Source organism: Gigantopelta aegis, chromosome 4 (genome assembly GCF_016097555.1).
Source record: "Gigantopelta aegis isolate Gae_Host chromosome 4, Gae_host_genome, whole genome shotgun sequence".
Taxonomy (NCBI): Eukaryota; Metazoa; Mollusca; class Gastropoda; order Neomphalida; family Peltospiridae; genus Gigantopelta; species Gigantopelta aegis.
In genome coordinates this window covers 61588593-61612352 of record NC_054702.1, presented here as the reverse complement: position 1 = coordinate 61612352, position 23760 = coordinate 61588593, and positions in this window count along the sequence as shown.

Below are 23760 nucleotides of genomic sequence, written 5' to 3'. Positions count from 1 at the left end.
ACTACTACTGCTACTATTACTACTACTACTACTACTACTACTACTACGACGACGACGACGATTACTACTATTTACTACCATGTTGTATTTATATTTTTGTGCTGGGGTGTCGTTAAACATTTATTAATTACTACTACTACTACTACTACTACTACCGCCGCTGCTACTACTACTCATATTAATACTATTTACTGCCATGTCGTATTTGTTCTTATTCATATCATTAAAGGGACATTCTTGAGTTTGTTGCATTGTAAGATGTTTCCGACTAATAAAATATTTCTACGATTAAACTTACATATTAAATATAAGTCAGGGGAGGGGGGCAGTTGTACACCTTGAAAATTACGAGCAAAAAAACACATTATTAGTTTAAAAGTGCCCCTTTTTCCTTCACGGAGAAGACCCTCTCTAACTGTTCCTTGATTGTTTTTGTACTGTTAGGCTAAATACGGGCCTATTCTACCTTCATTAGTATTACTACTGTACCACAACTAGTATCACAACCACCACCATCACAATTAACACCTTCAGCACCGTCACAGCTACCATCATCATCACCAACACCAACACCACCATCACAACTACCATCATCACCACCAACACCACCACAACTACCGCCATCACTACCAACACCACCATCACAACTACCATCATCACCACCAACACCACCACAACTACCGCCATCACTACCAACACCACCACAACTACCACCATCACTACCAACACCACCACAACTACCGCCATCACCACCAACACCACCACAACTACCACCATCACTACCAACACCACCATCACAACTACCATCATCACAAATACCATCACTGCTATCGCAACTACCATCATCATCATCACCAACACCACCATCACAACTACCATCATCATCACCAACACCATCACAACTACCATCATCATCACCAACACCATCACAACTACCACCATCATCACCACAACTACCATCATCATCACCACCAGTGCCACCACAACTACCATAATTACCACCAACACTACAACAACTAACATCACCACCACCACCATCACAACTACTAGCATCATCATCATCACAAATGCCATCACCACCAACACCACCATCACAACTACCATCACCATCACCAACACCACCATCACAACTACCATCATCATCACAAACACCACCATCACAACTACCATCATCATCACCAACACCACCATCACAACTATCATCATCATCATCACCAACACCATCATCACAACTACCATCATCATCAACACAACCATCACAACTATCATCATCATCATCACCAACACCCACCATCACAACTATCATCAACATCATCACCAACACCACCATCACAACTACCATCATCATCACCAACACCACCATCACAACTATCATCATCATCATCATCACCAACACCACCATCACAACTACCATCATCACCACCAACACACAACTACTACTACTATTACCATCATCACCAACACCACCACTACAACTACTACCATCATAATCACCACCACCACCACCACCATCACTACAACTACCACTATTACTACTACTACCATCACCACCACCACTGCCACTACAACTACCAGTACTACCATCATAACCACCAACACCACTACCACCACCAACACCAACAACACTACAACTACCACTACTACCATCATAATCACCAACACCACCACTACAACTAACACTACTACCATCATAATCACCAACACCACCACTACAACTAACACTACTACCATCATAATCACCAACACCACCACTACAACTAACACTACTACCATCATAATCACCAACACCACCACTACAACTAAAACTACCACCACCAACACCGCCACAACTACCAGTACTAATATAATCACCAACACCACCACTACAACTACAACTACTGCCATCACCACCACCACCACAACTACAACTACTGCCATCACCACCACCACCACTACAACTACCACTACTACCATCATAACCACCACCAACAACAACAAAAACACCACTACAACTATCACTGATACCATCGTCACCATCAACACCACCACTACAAATACCACTATTACCATCATTATCACCAACAAAAACAACGACACTACAACTACCACTACTACCATCATAATCACTAACACCACCATTACAACTACCATCATCATTACCAACACTACCACAACTATTTTCTCGCTCCAGCCAGCGCACCAAGACTGGTACATCAAAGGCCGTGGTATGTCCTATCCTGTCTATGGGATGGTGCATATAAAAGATCCCTTGCAGCTAATCAAAAGAGTAGTCCATTTAGTGGCGACAGCGGGTTTCCTCACTCAATATATGTGTGGTCCTTAACCATATATCCGACACCATATAACCGTAAATGAAATGTGTTGAGTGTGTCGTTAAATAAAACATTTCCATTCTTCTTCCACCACAACTACTATCATCACCACCTCAACTACCACCATCATAATCACCAACACCACCATTAATATAACTACCACTACTACCACCATCAACACCACTATAACTAAAACTAATACCGTCATTACCACTACCACCACAACTACTACCATCATCATCACCAACACCACCACTACAATTGTCACTACCACAATCAACACAACTACTACTACCACCATCACCACCACCACTATCATCTGCACAATCACCACCACCACCACAACACCTAACTACATCACCACCACCATCATCATTATCACCACAACCACAACTAACTCTATCACACCATCACAACCACTACCATCATGACAATTACTACCATCTTCACCACCATCACCACCTCCACCACCACCATCGACCCTACTACTACTACTACTATTACTACTACTACTACTACTACTACTACTACTACTACTACTACTACTACTACTACTACTACTACTACTACCACCACTACTACTAGTTCTACGTCTACTACTGGAATGACAGAGTAATACTACTTTACTTTACCTTCATCAGGGTTAGCTGTGCTGAACCTCCAGGGAGGCCCCACTTGTATTGTTCTTGTGCCACAAGATCCTCTACAGACTTGAACGGAATTTTGTCTTTATGTACTGTGAGAAAGGCAATCAGGTTTCCACTGTACACTGCTGCCATGATAATCGTGAAAAACAGCCAGGAACTTCCAATGACTCTAGCTGACAGATATATTGGTGGTCTTGGATTTTCTAAAATAAAAAGACCTTTAGTCCTCAAATTTTGTAATAGTAATATGAAGAACAAAACTGCCCACGGCCACTGTTACTTTGACCTAGTTACCTCAGAATCGATAGGATTCTTCTACCGGTCATGACCAACCTTCGTATCAAGTTTGAGGATTAATTTGTGTAACGAAAGATCATTAAACAAGTGTTTATCAAGACAGACGAAATTGCACTAGTTCGAGTACTACTACTACCAGCGTTGCTCTTGCTACTATCGCTGCTGCCACCGTTGTTGTTACCACTACTGCTACTTTAACTGCTGCTGTTACTGATCACGTGTTTGTTACTGCTGCAGTTGGTGCTGCTGCTACTACTACTACTTCTGTTGCATCTGGTACTTCCATAGCTACTACTACTGTTGCTGCTGAGCACTGCTGTTACTAGTACTACTACTACTACTACTACTACTACTACTACTACTATTGTTGCTATTGCTGCTGCTACTACTACTACTACTACTACTACTACTAGTAGTAGTAGTAGTAGTACTGCATCAGCATCAGTGGTAGTAGTAGTAGTAGTAGTAGTAGTAGTAGTAGTAGCGGTGACGGCAGCAGCAGCAGCAGTAGTAGTAGCAGGGGTGAAAATTAACATGAAAACCATGGTCGCCAGCAGGACCAGTTGAAGAAAAATCTTACTGGTCCTTCTCAAATTCAACTAGCCCTCCAATTATCACATTGAAATTTAACTGAAGAGCCACAATCAAAACTAGACTTTCTTTAAAAATAATAACCATGTGCTCACTGTATAGTCCGTTTGCGTCAAAAGAAAACTGATGAATTGTCGTTTAACTTCATAATGAATAAAGTTAAAATTCATATAAACCATGCCATTAAATTTTAAACCCATACCAACTCAAATAACAAAATAATTGAAAAAAAATCCAGTATAAATAAAAATATTACTTTACAAAATACTATTAAATTATACATATTAAATCACATTTTTAATACCGGTGGTGAAACCAAAATGCTAGAACGCCCAAGGTATGCTGCTTGACTTGCGTTGTCTCTGAAGTAAAAGATAACGCAGTACAAAGAGACTAAAGGTAGAACTGTGCATTCTTTAGTAAACCAGTATGGAAGTGGCAGTCTTCTTTGTGGCGATGAAAGAGGGATGGAATAAACTTTGTGGCGATGCAAGAGGGGTGAAATTCCCAGTAAATGATTTCCTCGGGGTTGACGGTTCTTCTACAGACGGGGCACTAGATACAGATTCATGGAATCATCCACTATGTTGCCACTATTTGACTCTGCTTTGCGCAGAGATACGGCCTTGATCATGTATTACGGTTTTGTCATTCAGATTACCTTGGATGTTCCATCAATTGCCTTAACGGGACAGTCAACTCAAACAAGAGACTTATGTGCTGGAAAGATGCATACTCGGACCACTAAGACATACTGACACTTTAACAAATGAAAAATGCGTAATTTTAGAGTTAATAATAAACAAAACCCACGATTATTCCTGCTAACTGGGGGCAGCCATTTTGTTTCGTTTTTGCCACGTCTAGTGCTATAGCTTGGGGCGAAGTGATGTCAGCTCTGTCCAACTCCTCTATGCACAGTGTAAACAAACGCTCTAATTTACGACAAGGCGCTTCGCTTTCATCAACATGACTTGTAAAACAACATAAATGACTTGATAGTATAATAAACTATTTAACTAAATATATTTCAATTTGAAATGGAGTTATAGTATTTATCGCTTTTAAAAAATCCAAAGAAACAAATGCATATTATTAGGCCTATTGGTAGGGTATGTTCGAGCAAAAACGACCACTCACGAAAGAAATGTTTTATTTAACGACGCACTCAACACATTTTATTTACGGTTATATGGCGTCAGACATGGTTAAGGACCACACAGATATGAAGAGAGAAACCCGCTGTCGCCACTTCAAGGGCTACTTTTTTCGATTAGCAGTAAGGGATCTTTTATATGCATTATCCCGCAGACAGGATAGTACATACCACAGCCTTTGTTATACCAGTCGTGGTGCACTGGCTGAAGAGAGAAATGACCACTCACGATACCCAAGTGATAATTTTCTTTTCTTTGGGACTACGTAATTTGTCAATTTTGTAATTTTAGATGGGAAAGTCTACTTAATCAAGGGTTTTACTGAATTACTAGCAATATTACTAAGTAATTCCAAAGGAATTAAATATATTAACATAGACGGTGGGCGAATATATAATATCTCTGTATGCAGATGATACAACCTTCTTTTTGGATGGATCTCCCAAACCTCTGGACAGAACTCTAAGAATGTTAGACCAATATGCTAATGTTTCTTGTTTGAAAAGTAAAATTATTTGGATTGATAGCAAACCGTTTACCAGAGAGATATTTCATCATTCAAAATGGAAACTAAGTTTGTGCGAATAAAACTTTAATCTACTGGTCGTACAATTTTATGTTAACATTGAACAAATTAGTACAAATAATTTTGAACAAAAAGTACTTCAAATGAAAAAACAAATGGTCATGATGAAAGTATACTGTTTTGGGTCGAATTAGTTGTTGTTAAAACTTTAATACCCAAAATAATTCATTTACTTATTTCCTTACCAAATCCATCCGAAACAATAACAAAAAATATATGTACAATGGTGCATACTTTTATGTGGCAGAACACACCATAAAGGATTAAACGAGAAGAGTATAAAAATGGAGGCATTGAAATGTTACATTTTTCACATTTTAGGATTGCGTTAAAAACCTCATGAATAAGAAGACGTTTTACTTCAAATCCAAAATGGAAAACTTTATTCCAGGCAACAAGAGGATAAAAGACAGAAATTATGTTGAACTACGGAGATTATTTTTTTTTTAAATCATTAAAAATCTGTTTTGAAAAAACGTATTACAGAGTTGAATAAAGATAAAAACAGACTTGGGAAAATAATGATGAAATAATGAGTACAAATATTTGGTATAACAGTCATATAATTAAAGATAATAAGCCTATATGATATAAATTTAAAAAAAAAAAACGTCTTGAATACGGCATCCTTTTTATACAAGATTTATTGAATGAGAAAGGATGTTTATGGATTATGAAATGTGTACAGCAAGGTACAATATAAAATCAATTTTTAAAAAGGAATATACCACTTTAAAAAGAGCAGTCAAAACATTTATTTGCAAAATAAAAACCGATAACCAAATATTTGTACCCATGAACAATCCAATTTTCACTTTCAGTTTAAGAATTGTTCTAAAAGATGCAAAAGGAAGTAAACAATATATCAACTATTGAACAGGAATAAAGCAATTCCTACTCACAAATAAGATATATTCTTTGTATACATATAAATTTATATGAATATGTAAGTGTAAGTGTATATTTTTTATTATGCTCAGAAATGTTAGCTCCAATGGTTAAAAACAATCCAAATATCAGAGGCCTTTCCGTCAATAATGAACATCTCCTTATTACACAATATGCAGATGACACCGAGTTCATTCTTGATGGGAGTAAAACAATAACTCAAACTACAGTTACAGTATTGAATGAATTTGCTGATATGTCTGGATTAAATATTAATTATGAGAAATCTCAAGTGATTTTGATCGGGGCTAAGAAAAATAGAAAGACATATATTTACGAAACTTAAAACTAGTATGGAACCAAAAAATGTACAAGATTCTTGGAAACACGTTCGTAATAAATATATTGATGAAATGAATAATATTAATTTTAAAAACAAACTGTTCGAAATCAAACAAATTATTAATAGATGGACGGAACGTATTATTACACCTCACGGCAAAATTGCAATTATTAAGTCTTTACTTATTTTTAAACTTAAAGCGATATTCCCGAGTTTGCTGCAATTTTTATAATGCTATCGACTAACAGACTTTTTAACGATTGTAATTGCAAACATATTTTTCTGCATAAAATATTAGTGGCTGTATATTAAACGTGATTGATATTTGTACTAGGTTAAATTTCATTTTATTTTCTAAACTGTAATTTTTTCGTACGTATGAAATTGTTTGAAGACAAAATCCAGCTTGGGCTTCTTAGAAATATTAAGACAACCAGAAACACGTTGAATATACAAACACTGATATTCTAAACAAGAAAATATATTTAAAATGTAAGTTTAATCGTAGAAATATTTTATTAGTCGGAAACATCTTACAATGCAGCAAAGTCAGGAATGTCCCTTTAATTACTTTTTGTTGACTTCCAAATCATCCTGGAGACTTTCATAAAGAATTAAACAATATTCTATTTAAAAAAAAATAAAATACCTGAACATGTAACGGCCTAACTAGTCGGGATGTTACTAAAACAAACTAATGCATAAGTTTATTTTGTTTCGGATTACTATACTTCGCAGATGATGGTCAAGCGTGCTAGTTACACGAGTTTGGCAAATCGTTTTGACACTGCGGTACCGGCCTCGGTGGTGTCGTGGTTATGCCATCGAACATAAGCTGGTTGGTACAGGGTTCGCAGCCCGGTATCGGCTCACACCCAGAGCGATCTTTAACGACTCATTGGGTAGGTGTAAGACCACTACACCCTCTTTTCTCGCACTAACCTCTTAACAACTAACCCACTGTCCTGGACAGACAGCCCAAATAGCTGAGGTGTGTGCCCAGGAGAGCGTGATTGAACCTTAATTGGATATAAGCAAGAAAATACGGTGACATGAAATAAATGAAAATGACACTGCGGTTATCATAAGCGTACGAGACGGGGGGGGGGGGGGGGGGCAGGGCAACTGCCACCCATCCCCCAGTTCTGGAGAAAACCTTCAAATTCGGGCAAACATTGTAGAGATATTCAGGCAAAATGTGCTAACCTGAGACCTTTTCCTATATGTTTTCATCATTCTACCCTCAAATCCATGTAAAAATGTGCAGTGATTCGTTTTCAACCTTTTCATAATCTCTCTCTATTAGTTAATGAAGACTGCCCCCGAGAATACTTGTACTATGTTTCAGAACTATCCAGTCAAAATTCTTGGGGAAGATATATTTAAAATGTTCAATGTAAAACTTTTATTTAAAATGTTTAAACATACTAAAGATGCACAAATTCAAAATTCGCATAAAAATATATCTTTATTTATTTGTGAAGACTGCCACAAAGAATCATAGTATCAAGTTTCAGAACCACCTGATCAAAACTCAATTTTTTTTTAGAATTTCAAGTTTTTTTTTTTAAACGACACAACTAGAGCACATTGATTTATTAATCATCGGCTATTGGATGTCAAACATTTGGTAATTTTGACAGTCTTAGAGGCAACACGCTACATTTTTCCATTAGTAGCAAGGGATATGTTAAATGTACCATCCCATAGACAGGATAGCACATACCACAGCTTTTGTTGTACTAAGATTCAGAAAAATTCAATCAAACCTGCAGGAAAAGGTAGATTTTAAAGGAAAAGTTGACGGACAGAAGAATGCCGGACATATCGAAGCCAAAAAGTCTAAGACTGCGCTCTGTGAGTGTTATTATAAATAATTACCATATTTGGAATGATGTCATAAAATACAGTTATCTACCTTGCCGTAGAAGGTTGCTGAGAAAGCCCCAAATAACATGAAGTCTTCCAATAAAATGTCTTCTGGTTGTACTTTTCGGATGAGTTTGGTCAATGATAAGAGCGATCACACAAACAGCCAGGAAAACAGCTAGCAGACACAAATACACGTCCAATTTCAAGGGAGCAAGGTATCTCCACCATTTGTCTTCCAGAGGACATGGTTTCTTGTATATAAAACTTAAATGTTCTACATAAAAGGCCTCTGTGAAGTCAATCACTTGCTCTCTATCAAACATGCGTGTCAGTGGCGCCGCAACCATATCCACATCCTGAAATGGAAGACCGTTAAGTCAGAATAACACCACGCGAAAATCCCAAATTCAAAAACGTTTACACTTTCGTACAAGTAAAATTCACGTTTTTGCCCTAATTTGGTATTACTAAAGTGATGTTTGTCTAACTTAAAAGTAAAATTCATTATTATTTATGACTCATCATGGCAAAATCTGATAAATTCACCACTTTGTTTTCTCCCCAATTTCGGATTATGAAAGTGATTTATGTTTAAACTTTTCCCAATTTCTGATTTTCGTACGACACAGATTCTCTCGAATAGTCTGTACAAAATAGCATATTAAAATTTGTTTTGTGAATTTTAATTAACTACAACGTAAATTAATGTATATCTTGTAGAGTGTTGATTAAGACATCTGAAACTTGAGACAGGGATTCTTTTGACAGTCTACACCAAATAATATAGCGATACATACTATGGATGTACATGTATTTCTATATATACACACATATCATACCATACACATACGCACGCACACACATACGTATATACACACACACACACACACACACACATATATATATATATATATATATATATATATATATATATATATATATATATCTTGGGTGACTTAAAAATACCACTTTTTGAAGTTGAATAGCGGTTGAATATCGGAACATTGAAATTGTGCATATTAAAATCAGTTTATTATGTTGTCTATTAAAGTTTAACATTTTTATTTTCATATATAAATTACTTTTAAAATTGAGAGTAATACAAAATAATAAAATATAATATCAAAATAGGCTATAGGCCTACTATTGAGAACGTACTCAATAGTTTCAGTTACCCGCAACTTGCAGACTTGCCCCAATACGTTCTGAGCTATCGAGTCGTCCTTAAAAAGAATGCTCTTTAATTCAACCATTTGCATGGGGCCTACAAGCTACGCGGTCGATCCCACTTACGAGCATGAAACCATCTTCAGACCTGGCACTGGCTAGACAGAGGACATTTCATGCTTTTGTTTTTGCGCGACGAATGTGATATGACTGCAAACTTCACGAGATGAAATGAGACCCCAAAAAAGAAGAAGAAAAAAGGAATTTTCTATTTATTATATAAATTTTGGCAATTTACCTTTATTCTTTAAATGTCAGCAGCAAAATAGTTCTGAATTTCTTTCCGTGAAGGTAACACTTTCAACAGTGACGATAACACATTTTAGAGTGACATGGTGAAATTTTCAGTCTAAAATGTGTTATCGTCACTGAGTGACTGATAACACTTTTATTTCACTGATATTTTAAGATATTACACTAAATGTTATATAATAATATGTATTACACAAAGAAAAAAGTTACGCACCCCTAGATATAATTAGTACTAAAATAGCCCCATTCGTAAAATCTGCAAATTACGTGACGAATATTTCAAGAATGGTGTTCCATCGAAATAATAGGATAGTACAATGACAACTGTGACGTCCCACACTAGAATGACATGTACGTGCATCATGCCACCCATGCTTTGCTCAAAATACAGTATCAATACACTGCAATTGTTGACATTTAACGTCACTGTCTTGCATTGTTGAAGTTTAATCGTTGAATATGGCACGTCGACGATTATCAGAGGCCAAAAGATGGCGTATTAGTGGTATGCATGCGACCGGCATGACCTTCAAAAGTACAGGACGTCAACTGGGGTATCATTACACTGTAATCAGCAGACTGATACGAAAACATGGGCATACCAATGCTGTAAAGGATCTCCCACGGTCAGGGAGACCGCCCATGACGTCACAGCGCGAGGACAGGGCCCTGCTTCGGCTCGTACGTCGTCAACCCTTTGCTGCGTCTCCTGTTCTGAATAGCCAATGGTTACCCAATAAACGGATGGTTACCCAGAACAGTGAGGAATCGTCTTGAAATTTGCGGGATTGAAGGCCAGAAGGGTCATCAAGCGTCCCTGATCATCATGAGAGACGCCGTTTAGCGTGGTGTTTGGCCCGAAGAGGTTGGAATCTGAGGTCCTGGCGAAGCCGGTTCCTGCTCCATGTCACAGAAGGCCGATTGAGAGTTTGGAGACATAAAAATGCTGCCTACACACCCAGGAACATACTACTTACGGCCCCATATGGTGGAGGTTCAGTAATGGTTTGGGGTTGCCTGTCACATGATTGTAAGCTGGATCTTGTCACCATCCAAGGCAACCTCAATGGTGATCGGTACATTCGTAACGTCCTGCAACCAGTTGTTGTGCCGCATTTTGACAACCATCCACTCGCCACCAGACCTCTGTACATGGATGTCAACGCTAGGCCGCATCGTTCCCGAGCAGTAACAGCTTTATTCCAAACTGAAGCTGTGACTACCCTGCCTTGATCGGCCCTGAGTCCTGACCTAAACCCGCTAGAGCATGTTTGGGACATCTTGGGGCGTCGAGTACAGGCACTGACCCCACCTGTACAGACTCTGGCACAATTAGAGCCAGCTCTTCATCAAGAATGGCAGCAGTTACCCATGCAGCAGATCAGACGACTTACTGGAGGGATGAGACGAAGGGTGGAGGCTGTCATCCGGGCACGTGGCGGGTTTACCCGCTATTGATGATTTGTGTCATGATTAAAATTTCAAAACTGGATACACTTGTTATGTTTTCTTACTGTCAAAGATTTATTCTTGTATATACATTGTATATATGTCGGGTTTGACTATTACATACATATATACTAACGCCCTGGCTCAGGGGATAATCAAATCCTTTCTGGCCTCATTGTCTTATGCCGTTGCCGGGACTCGAGCCTGTGGCACCAAATCGCCCCTAACTTGCAGATTTCCCATGGTACGTTCTGGGCTATCGAGTCATCCGTAAAAAAAAAAAGCTCTTTAACTCAATTATGCACGTGTATGTGTATGTGTATGTGTATGTGTATGTATATCAATATTGTATTTACCCACACACGACCAAGCACGTGTACCTTTCTAACAAGCATCCCTATCAGTCCCGTCCAACTTCCATTCAACTCTCGTCCCCATTCTCCGTCTGCTGGCCTCGTCATGTTATATCTGAGTGGTTAAAAAGTCAAGTATGCATTGTTGGTCTTAATGCAATTTTTAAGAGTTGTATGTACATCATGCATCTATTATGTACATGTGTGCGTGTGTAGATGTGTGAATATATATTTATTGTATATATAGTCCGTTTGCGTGAAAAGGGAACCCATGAATTGACATATAACTCTGTAATGAATAATATTAAAACTCGCATTAAAACCTATTACGAGTTTTAAACCCATGCCAACTGAAAAATCATTGTTTACTAAAAAAAATCTCGAAATAATCGATAATGTAGCATAGCCTGTTTAAGGATCCGCGGGGCCTGTAGCACAAATAACAGCGGGGGCCCCTTCCCAGGATATATATATTTTGCAACCCCCACGAGAGGAGTGGGAAAAATTAACTGGGGTTATAAACCGGCTCTGTATTGCAGTACACAGACTAAAGGTAGAACAGTACGTTTTTTACGTCGGCTGTTCCATCAGTTGTGCCCCTGCGCGTGCTGTAACCTCACCGTGGTGCAGGGGTGTAACATTCTCTTTGAGAATGGCCAATACAGCACAAATTGAAGTTTAGAGTAAAATTCGGTGTCCGTAAAATTCTGTGATATTTTTGTATTTTTGCACAGTTCTTTACACTGTTTTTGTTTAAACCTTGAATTTTTATATTGATGTTGATCATCACTTTATTTATTTGCATTACCATAGTTTGACACCCAATAGCCGATGTATTTTTCGTGCTGGGGTGTCGTTAAACATTCATTCATTCATTCATTCATTCATTCATTCCATCAGTTGTCTTCATAACTGTATTGCAAAACAAGATTTAACCTATTCAGTTTGATGATAATTTGTATAGAAACTTTTATTTACACTGATATTTTTGTTTGTTTTTATATGTTTTTGGGGTTTTTTTTAAGTTGATATGGGTTTAAAACTTTGCTATGGTTTAAACTTAATATACATTCTGAGAGTACTGCTAAATCAATATATGTCCTCTAACGGGATCAACAATTTTTTTCCTGTCTCCTAAATTCAATGGGTAAAATGTCATGAAAGTCAGACAGTATCTGAAACAGAACATGATAAAACTATAACCAAAATATCAGCTCGATATCGTGAGGCATTGCAAAAATCAAAAGTCAGGAAAACAAATCTTCGTATCTCTTAAGTTTAAGGGCCATAACTCTATCAAAATGTGTAAATGGCAATACAAGTCAAACTTGATCTGTAACAGTACATGATAAAGCTATGCACACAATTTTAAAAAACATCCGAAAAACACATTTTCGTATATAAAGGGCCATAAAATCTCTACACAAAATTTCAAATATCAAATATCTGAAAGCATTGTAAAAAAAAATATGTGGGATAGACAGACAGACAGAATGATGGAGGTGAAACCTATAGTCCCTCCTGTTAGACCGTAGGGGACTAATAATATGGGTTTTTTTTTAATCATATAATATCTTACATTTTCAGTGCAATCAAAGTATGTGATATTTTTCAGATCATATACTTTAAGAATTTGATAACTTTGCAAATTAGATGTAAATTAGTCGAGGTCTCGGCACTATGTTTATTGACATTTAAGCAAACGTACTTGGGTGACACTCCATGATTGACGTATGCATTCATAGTCATCAGATAAAAACATTTCAATGGCAATTTGACACTGAAAGCTGTCCAGCGTTCAGAAAACAAAACACGTTATCATAAACTTTATTTTGATGTAAGGACATCCACAATGACGTCATTCGAGTTTGACATCATTACCATTCACAAATACACCGCGCCACATATTCTTACGTCATTTGAATATCTAGTAATGGCGGACTGAAATTAAAGTTACGTGTACAGTTACAAAAACACGTTATATTAAGCTTGAGCTTATATGATAAAGAGGCTCGCATAATACAATTTTTATTCCTAATATATGATATTGACGATACCGAAAAACACTCTGCTAATAACCTCTATATATGCATTTTATAGTTATTCATTATAAAGTTATATGCCAATTCACCGGATTCAACGCAAACGGACTATATGTCGGGTTTGACTGGTACATACAAAGTTATACACACACGGGTAAAACAAAATAAGTGTTTGGCCTCACAGATTGTATCTCATGCCCAAGCTGGGACTCGAACATTAGGCATAAAGTTTCCAGTAGCTCCTAGACCATCACAGTAACCACTCTAGCATCGAGATATTCTTAAAATATCATTGGTCTAAAATATTCATAATCAAATAAAAACAAGAGAGATTTACGTGTATATATAGTGCTTTGTATTCTGGGACTAATGTAGACCAATCACTGTTAACCAGCCAAAAGAAGAAAAACAAATGTTGGACTTCTTCCCCACATCCGAAAGTAAAATTTCCACTTCTGTGGAACCTAAGTTTCCCTTACGGGGCCTCTTTGTCGGGGGTTCGAACGCTTGGATAGTATCCATTCTGGCAAGTCAGCTGTACCGAGATGACGTTTAATGGGAATTTCCTTGATGACTTCACCGAGAAATACCCAATCTTTTCTTTCTCCACTTACTGAGAGTTCCCATTATTGTTTACGACAAATATCGTAAATCATGACACACTAAGAGAACTTTACGATACCTTCAACAATCTGTTGTATCTTAAATTTACGACATTCGTATTTTTCTCTTAACTAGCTACGATCTGTCGTTGCTAAGATGGCATCGAAAATACGGGCCCCTCTTTCCGTGAATTTAATGACGAAAGCAGGCAACGTACATCATTGTGAAGCTTAGGCTTTGGAGTGTTTAGAAATGTTTGGTGCTATTGTTTCCTGACAGCTTCAAAGTTACATGTCATGGTCAAAGGTCAATCATTGTTAAATACAACTTCAAAGGTTTGATAACGGAATCAATATACATATTGAGTGAAATTAATAATGTATACTTAGCCAAAACAAGTTTGGCAATTTGGTACGGTGCTTAAAACAAACCCCGAGAATTACACAATAAAACCAGACACTGGATGTAATTGAGGCATCATTTGTCAGTATAAGTAACAGGAGATTTTCAGTACAAAATGAAATGTGTGACTGTTAAATGGTGCTTGGGGGTTCATAGACGAAAACTTGAAAATTGTCAGTAACGTGTATGAGTATGTGTATGTGTATATGTGCGTGTGCGCGTGTGTGTGTGTGTGTGTGTGTGTGTGTGCTTCGATAATATTCGATATCTAGAAACGTTCGATATTTCTACCTGAAGCGACGGTCCCGGCCGAATTGCTATACAAACTAGCAATAACGGCCTTTGAAAACTCAAACTTCGAACGCTCGATAAACTCGATCTCTCGACCTAAGTCTTTGTTCCCGCCATAAAGATTTAACAGATTATGCACCTCTAAAATTCGACGAGTGTGGATTGATCAAACTGTCGTTACCTATAGTATGTAAGGACGAATTGTCAATCTTGTCAATCAGGCGAAGCGCACCTGTCTCGGGTGGTCTGGTCTGTCGAGGATTAACGTGACAATTACAGAATAATAGATCGCAGGCTAAGCGGAAGGGTGTTGGTTGTCGGTGTTCGTACATGGCTAAACACCACGTAATATTACATAATTACAGACACAGTCTGGTTAACTTCAAAGAGCACGTTTAATAATTGTTAACGCTGTTTCTTTTCTCTCTCTTTTTTTTTTTTAATAAATGTTAGTTCCTGATTTGTATTGGTGCTTTTTAATGATTTTTATTATTTAAAATAATTAAAAATAATTTTGTTAAAAAACAAACTGAGTGTTATTCGGCATTCAGTGTTTTATTTGTTAGTTATGTTCCGCCAAATTTTGACATCTGCAAAATACATCTACGTTCATTATATCATATACTATCTGCATATGTATGTATGTATGTATGTATGTATGTATCTATATATATATATATATATTATATATATATATATATAGATACATACATACATACATACATACATATGCAGATAGTATATGATATAATGAACGTAGATATACGTAGATATATATATATATATATATATATATATATATATATATATATATATATATGTGTGTGTGTGTGTGTGTGTGTGTGTGTGTGTGTGTGTGTGTGTGTGTGTGTGTGTGTCTGTGTGTGTATAATATGTATATGCGAGTTGCGAATGTGTATGTTTTTGCATACTTGGACAACATTTCCAGTACCTCTATTGTATACCCGGTGTACGTGACTACTCCACTCTGGTTTGTATCTATGATAACGAACGGTTCCCACTGGAATGCAAATTATTACATCAAAGCAAAGAAGAGGAAATGCATGTTTCATTAAGCGGACAGAAAACTAAAACAAAAGTCTTATGTGTTGGAAAGATACATGCCTGGACCGTCAAAACATACTGACACTTTAACAAATAAAACAAAACGCGTAATTTTAGTGTTAATGAAAAAAAGTGATTATTCCTGCTAACTGGGGGCAGCCATTTTCTTTTCGTTTCGAAGCGTCCGGTAGAGCTAGCTTGGGGAGAAGTGATTTCAGCTCCTGACCAACTCCTGTATGCACAGTGTAAACAAAAGCAGTAATTTTCGACAAGGCGCTTCTCTTTGATCAATCTGACTTGTAAAACAACATAAATGACGTGTAATAAACTATTTAACTAAATATATTTCAAGTTGCATTAACGGAACGAAATGGGGTTAGAGTATTTTTCTCTGTTAAATAATCCAAAGGAAACATGTACACTATTAGGCCTATTGGTATGCTACGTTGGAGCAAAAACGACTACCTACGATATTCAAGTGATAATTTTATTTTCTTTGGGACTACGTAATTGGTCAGTTCTGTGATTTTAGATGGGAAAGTCTACTTACTCAGTATGTCATGTCATAGGGTTTTACGTGCACATTCAGAACGAGCTGTTGTAGCGCACGCCTGTCGTCCATGACAGGAAAGGTGTGGGGGGGGGGGGGGGGGGGGGGGGGAGAGGAGGGACCGCCTGCACTGACAGGTGCAAGGAAGCACCAGCAGCCCGATCAAATCGGTAGCAGGCGGGTGGGGGTGGTGGTGGTGCTATGGAATTTGAATGGAGCAGTTAAATGCCAAAGAGAAAAGGGTGCGCAATTTTGATTGAGGGAATTTGGCGCAATTTTGAACGGTCGGTCGAAAGGTAAATGGCCTAGCTAATATAGGTTTTGATATTAGTGAATCGAGAGTAGCTCGTTAATTTTAGACCTTTACGATGCTGTGGTGTCTCCCTAGGTTGCCCATAGGGCCCTTATAAAGGGCCTGACCGCTTCTGGTCGAGGCATCACCAAGTACCATATTATTATCAGCAGCAAGTATTGGGGGTTTGGGTGGGGGAGGCCGATATTCTTTTGTTCAGCTTCCCCCGGGTGCATTGCAATTGTGTACTCGGAACGGTATTCTTTTGTCCGGTTCCTTATTAGAGTACGTGCTGGACCATTAAATGGGGGCGGGTGCATTGTTATCATTAGTCAATGCACCCTGTGTACTGATGCAGTGAGCGTGTAGTCTGTGTGTGAATCCTAGTTTTGTGTTACGGTTGTACCTATTGTCTTAAGTCCCTATTCTAGTGAGTTCAACGGTCATTCATGACCACCCATCCCCCTCCGTCCTTGTATAGTATTGAATACAATGACGGAGGGGGAGCCTAGCTATCTAATTTGAAGGGTTAAACCCTTATAGTGTAGGTATTGGTTTAAAAGCCTAGTGCTTGGCATACTTAACTTTATTACCAATGCAATAAAACGAACTAACGGTGGCAAGTAGCAATTGTATACATATATGCACCGATCTAGGTACTTAGTTTGAAGAATTTGGATTCCCGCCCCCTAAATATAGGATTTTAGTAGCCTTACTTGGTTTGTCTTCAGGCTATCTGGATAGTTGGGTATCGGTTTTCCTGCATGTCTTTGCTTCTGGAACCCTAGTTGACTTTCTTTTTTTTTTTAAACATGGTGCGGGTGCAAAAACAAATTCGTGCAGTTTATTTACAGTTAGGTGTAGTGGGGTTCTTGATCCGTGATTGGCTGGATTGGACCAATGAGAGTGCTGCAAAAAAATAGGCGATATTTAGTGGTGTCCTATCTTGGTTGATTATCTAACGATGTTGATTGGCTGGTTAATTAGCCAATTGGGTTACTGCGACTTCGATCCTGTCTTAGTGAGAAAGAAAGAAAGAAAGAAAGAAAAAAAAATAAAAAATAAAAAAAAAATACGAAAAAAATAAAAAATGATTCGTGATTAGTTTGCAGGCGTATGTATGTTAATTATGCAGGAGAGCAGGTTGGGGTCTAGACTGTGGCGAGTAAAGTTTCTTGGGACTTCGGTCCATGCTCCCGGGGCAAATATATTCCCACCTCTACACACGCGCCTGTTCTGACACGGCTTAAAGAATGAGAAAAAACCCCACCCCGATTCAACAACAAAGGTTTCTGCGACCGAATAACAATAAGGGATTTTTTATATTAATTTTCACAGTGATAAGCAGGACATACCACGACTTTTAATACACCAGTCTTAGTTCTTAGGATGGGGATCCTCACGTGCTAACATTGAAGTGGAAAAAAGCAACCCTTACGATCCACCAACAGACCTTAGGCGACCTGTTTTTCGACACATGGAAGCCCAGAAGATCGCCCGAGCAATGACCCCCCCCCCACACACACACACACACTCCCCTTACCCGCACCCTCCCCCCAAACAAAACACCTAAAAGCTCTAAAAGAAGAAAAAAGAACCCAAAAGAAACAAACAAACAAACAAACGATAAATAAATAATACGTCATGAAACAAGCAAACCTATAATATAAAAAAACACAATAAAAAAGATAAATAAATAAACAAACACAATAACCAAATAAAATGTAGGGAGAGGGTGGGGGTACCGTTGAGTAATGTTGGGGTTTCGGTGAATCATCCGCCTTTGGCTGGTGAGCACAATCAGTTTCAGTTTTTCCACCAAAGGAAGTGGTATATTGTAATATTTCATAACAATTCATCGGCTACTGGATGTTAAGCATTTGTTTATTTGATATAAAGTCTTACATTTTTCCATTAGTAGCAAGGCAGGCCCGTAGCCAGCATTTCGAATGGGAGGGTTCGACTAGATATTTGCCGGGGCCTTATGAATATGAAGTTAATTTTTAAAAAACACTTTGCATGGAGTTCCAGGGGCATGCCTCCCCGGAAATTATGAAATCTCTGAAAGCCTAAAACGCGTTTTCCTGCCATCTGGAACTTAAAAATTGATATTTGAAAACAACTATTTTCGACTATTTTGTACGGGTTTTTTTTATTTTTTATTATTATTTATTTTTTCTCAAGAAAATGAAATTCTAGCAAACAACATGAGTTAAAGGTATTGACCCGAAGTATCATATCATCAAAATGGCATCTATATGTTGGTCATAAAACATTTTGAAATATTTTGAAATTACATTCAAGAAAGTATTTTCTAATTGGCCTTAACCCTACGGGACATTTGCAAATTCAAGAGCACCAAAACCAACCCTCGCCCGCTACCGACCCTCGTCGAGCAACTTATGCTCCATTGCACATGCCAGCGTGGGCGACCCCCTCTGCCACCCACCCCGAACCTTTCTTGTCCTGGACGGAGGAGCCGGCGAATGTTGACAACTGCGCCGGGCCCATGACATGCGTGTGCTACAACAACTTGTTCCCAATGTGCACGTTAAAACCTATAACCTGACCTGACATAACAGGATTACTTTTTGTTGTTGACATTTTATGTCTAACTTTGGTTGACAAATCAATGGAAGATGAACTGCTACCATTGTCAAGTAATTATCGAATGCTACGAAGTCATCAGTATAACAGAAAGTACAATTAAACATTTTTGCTACATATAGGATCCTTTTTTCTTTCTTTTTTTTTCTTTTTTTTTGTTGTTGTTGCCAGATTAGTTTGAAATTCTAAGTCATGTACACTGCCGCTTTGGTAAGGGGACTGCTAAATGATGAATACAACCAAAAAAAATGTTTAATGGGGAAGTTGCAAAAAATACAGTCAAGTATTTGTGCAATATTAAAAAACCCCAGAAAAGAAGTTGACCTCAGCTTTCGTGGGAGGGTTCGGACGAAACCCCCCCCCCCCGACACCCACCTCCCCCCCTAAATACGGGTTTTTCTTTTATATGCACCGTCCCCATAGATGACAGCACATACCACAGAGTTTGATATACCAGTCGTGCTGCACTGGCTGGAACGAGAAATAGAACAATTTTATAATGCATATAACACTTTTAAATTAGCATACATATATTATTATTTCAACTCAGCATTTGTTTTCTACCTTTGTTTAACATCCAATTATAGTCGATCCAATTTCATTTCTGAACAAAAAGACAAACAAGCAAACACCCCCCCCCCCCCCCCCCCCCCCCCCCAAAAAAAAAAAAAAAAAACCCCACAAAAAAAACAACACACACACACAAACAAAAAACTATAATATAAACATTTTGTTGTTTTGTTTACATGTCTTGTACAGATTTGGTTTCGGGTATTTTTCTCACTTTATTGTTTTGATAATAGAAAATGTTTATTAGTACCACGTTTGTTGCAACGAGCAGATGTCGCTGATTAAATCCAAAACGTGAATTGGGAAACACGTCTGTTGTCAGAGAAATCTCGGCGTGTTTGGAGATGTGGCCGACTTTAGAGAACTGTCTTCCACCAGGCTTCCACAGGAGAGTCCGAATGTCATACGCGACCTGTGGCTCCTGCTTAGAAATACAAAATAATCATATGTAGCGAATCTATAAGAACATAGCATAGGACACACAGTTCACTGGCAAAGTGACAAACTTTCCGAAAGTTAATAATAATAGTTACGATGAGATAAAAAAAAAACCCCCAAAAAACAACAACCCCCCCTCCCCCCCAAAAAAATAATAATAAAAAAAATACACAAAAAACAACAACAACAACACCATGTAAAGTCTTTTAAATTAAAGTAGTGTATTCTCTGTCGTACTGAATGCATTTGCTAAATATCAGGTCCACAATCCCTGCAATTGCCCAAGGCAATCGAAAAAGCTGCGGTGTTTGGCGTGGAGTTTTTAATTATCCTAGGCAATTTTATGATGTGGACTAGCGGTATATTAGATTATTATTTTTCATTGACAGGGGCGTACCGTGATCTGGACCTGGGGGGCGGGGGGGGGGGGGGGTCGAATATGAACCAAGTGGACCTTTTTCTATTTTGTTTTTGCACCACCAGAAACTCCATATGTATAAACCTGTATGTTTTAGTTCTGAAAGCGGACCATTTGCTTCGAGTGTGTGTGTGTGTGTGTGTGTGTGTGTGTGTGTGTGTGTGTGTGTGTGTGTGTGTGTACGCCCCTGGTTGATCTGTTCCCATGAGGAAGTACCGTTTTCCGGCAAAGTTGTGGCTTAACTGGAATCACTGCAGCTACATTGTCAATCTTTAGATCTGTTAGGTGCTGTATGTTTTCAGTTTTACTAAATATCAGCCACTTGGCATCCATATCTGAAACCTGGAATTAAAGACGATGAGAGAGAGAGAGAGAGAGAGAGAGAGAGAGAGAGAGAGAGAGAGAGAGAGAGAGAGAGAGAGAGAGAGAGAGAGAGAGAGAGACAGAGAGAGAGAGAGAGAGAGAGAGAGAGAGAGAGAGAGAGAGAGAGAGACAGAGAGAGAGAGAGAGAGAGAGAGAGAGAGAGAGAGAGAGAGAGAGAGAGAGAGAGAGAGAGAGAGAGAGAGAGAGAGAGAGAGAGAGAGAGAGAGAGAGAGAGAGAGAGAGAGAGACAGAGAGAGAGAGAGAGAGAGAGAGAGACAGAGACAGAGAGAGAGAGAGAGAGAGAGAGAGAGAGAGATAATGACATACATGGACAATGAGAGAGACAGACGAACAATGAAATACTAAGTGAGACAAACAAGAGAGACAGAGACAGAGAGACACGGACAGGCAAAGAGAGGGAGGGATAGAAAGACAGCCAGAGTCGAATAAACGTTGTTTAATATAAAAAATGTATTTCTCAAAGATGTTTTTTTTAGACAGATCAGTATTTATCATATTTATGATAAACATACATGCATAGCTTAAATTTATTGAATGGGTGACACTATACTAAGCTCTGACTACCAAATGTTACGACGGAACAGGCCAACTTGCCGATCTCACGACTTCTACGACTGTCCAGATTCTTGTCATATACAACTCCTACGACCGATTAGTTGTTAATATGAGCGCACCCGTCGAAATTTGGGATTGGGTGGAAATTACAACGCAACAGTCGAGTTGGCCAACTCCATCGTGACAGTTGATAGTCCGAGCGTAGCATTACTTAGAATGTGTGCATAAAAGTTGTATAATACTATAAACGTAGAGTTTCAAACATGTCACGACCCAATAAAAAAATTCATGAAACAAAATACTAGCTAGGTCATTATCAAATTGTTTTCTCTGGGGGACAATAAAACAAAACGATACCCTAACAGTGGAAACACTACACAACAGCACGACATTGCAATATTAATAATTGTACGAGTTTATGAAACACTACACAACACAGTTACAGTACAACACTACAATATTAATAGTCTTATGAGTTTATGAAACACTACACAACAACACAGTTACGGTACAACACTACAATATTAATAGCCTTATGAGTTTATGAAACACTACACAACAACACAGTTACGGTACAACACTACACTATTAATAGCCTTATGAGTTTATGAAACACTACACAACAACACAGTTACGGTACAACACTACAATATTAATAGCCTTATGAGTTTATGAAAACTACACAACACAGTTACGGTACAACACTACAATATTAATAGCCTTATGAGTTTATGAAACACTACATGCAAAATTCTTGCTAGTATGTTACCCCATAAAGAACTGTGGTCAGGGTGTCGACCGATGAACTGACGACAAAGTAATTTTCAGCCAATCTGCCAGTGATGAGATTTTGCATATCCACTGGGTTTTGTCCAGGTTTCACTAACATGTAGGTTATATTTTGGTCTGACATCAATATGGTCAGCTGAACTATAGCGAACTCTGAAAAAACCCACTTATTATTGCATTTTAATCTTTCTTTAATATTATTTTACTAAGTGTTCATTATAGTGTTGTACACCAGCCATTTACTTGATCTAAACATACATTTACTATAGCCGTGTTGTTTTAAAAATATTTTTAACAAACAAAGAGAGAGTAAAATGCAACTGATACATGACATAAACGTAATATTCGTATTAAAGACACGCACTGTTATTTCGATATAATTAGTATTTAATCGATATATGTGTAGTCGGGGGAAACAACACCTATTACTGTTTATCGTAGGTGGCTTACTAGCCCGAGTACTCTGACTGTATAGGGTTAGACAGACATTTGGACAGATATTAGGGCTGAATATCTGTCCAAATGTCCGACTAGCTCTCTACAGTCAGAGAACTCGAGCTAGTAGCTTACATCATTTCCTATACATAGTCTCTCTCTCTCTCTCTCTCTCTCTCTCTCTCTCTCTCTCTCCCTCTCTCTCTCTCTCTCTCTCTCTCTCTCTCTCTCTCTCTCTCTCTCTCTCTCTCTCTCTCTCTCACACACACAAACACACGCCACGCACATGCATACATACATATATGTATACATATATATTGATATGCATTGGTCGAATTTGGCTGA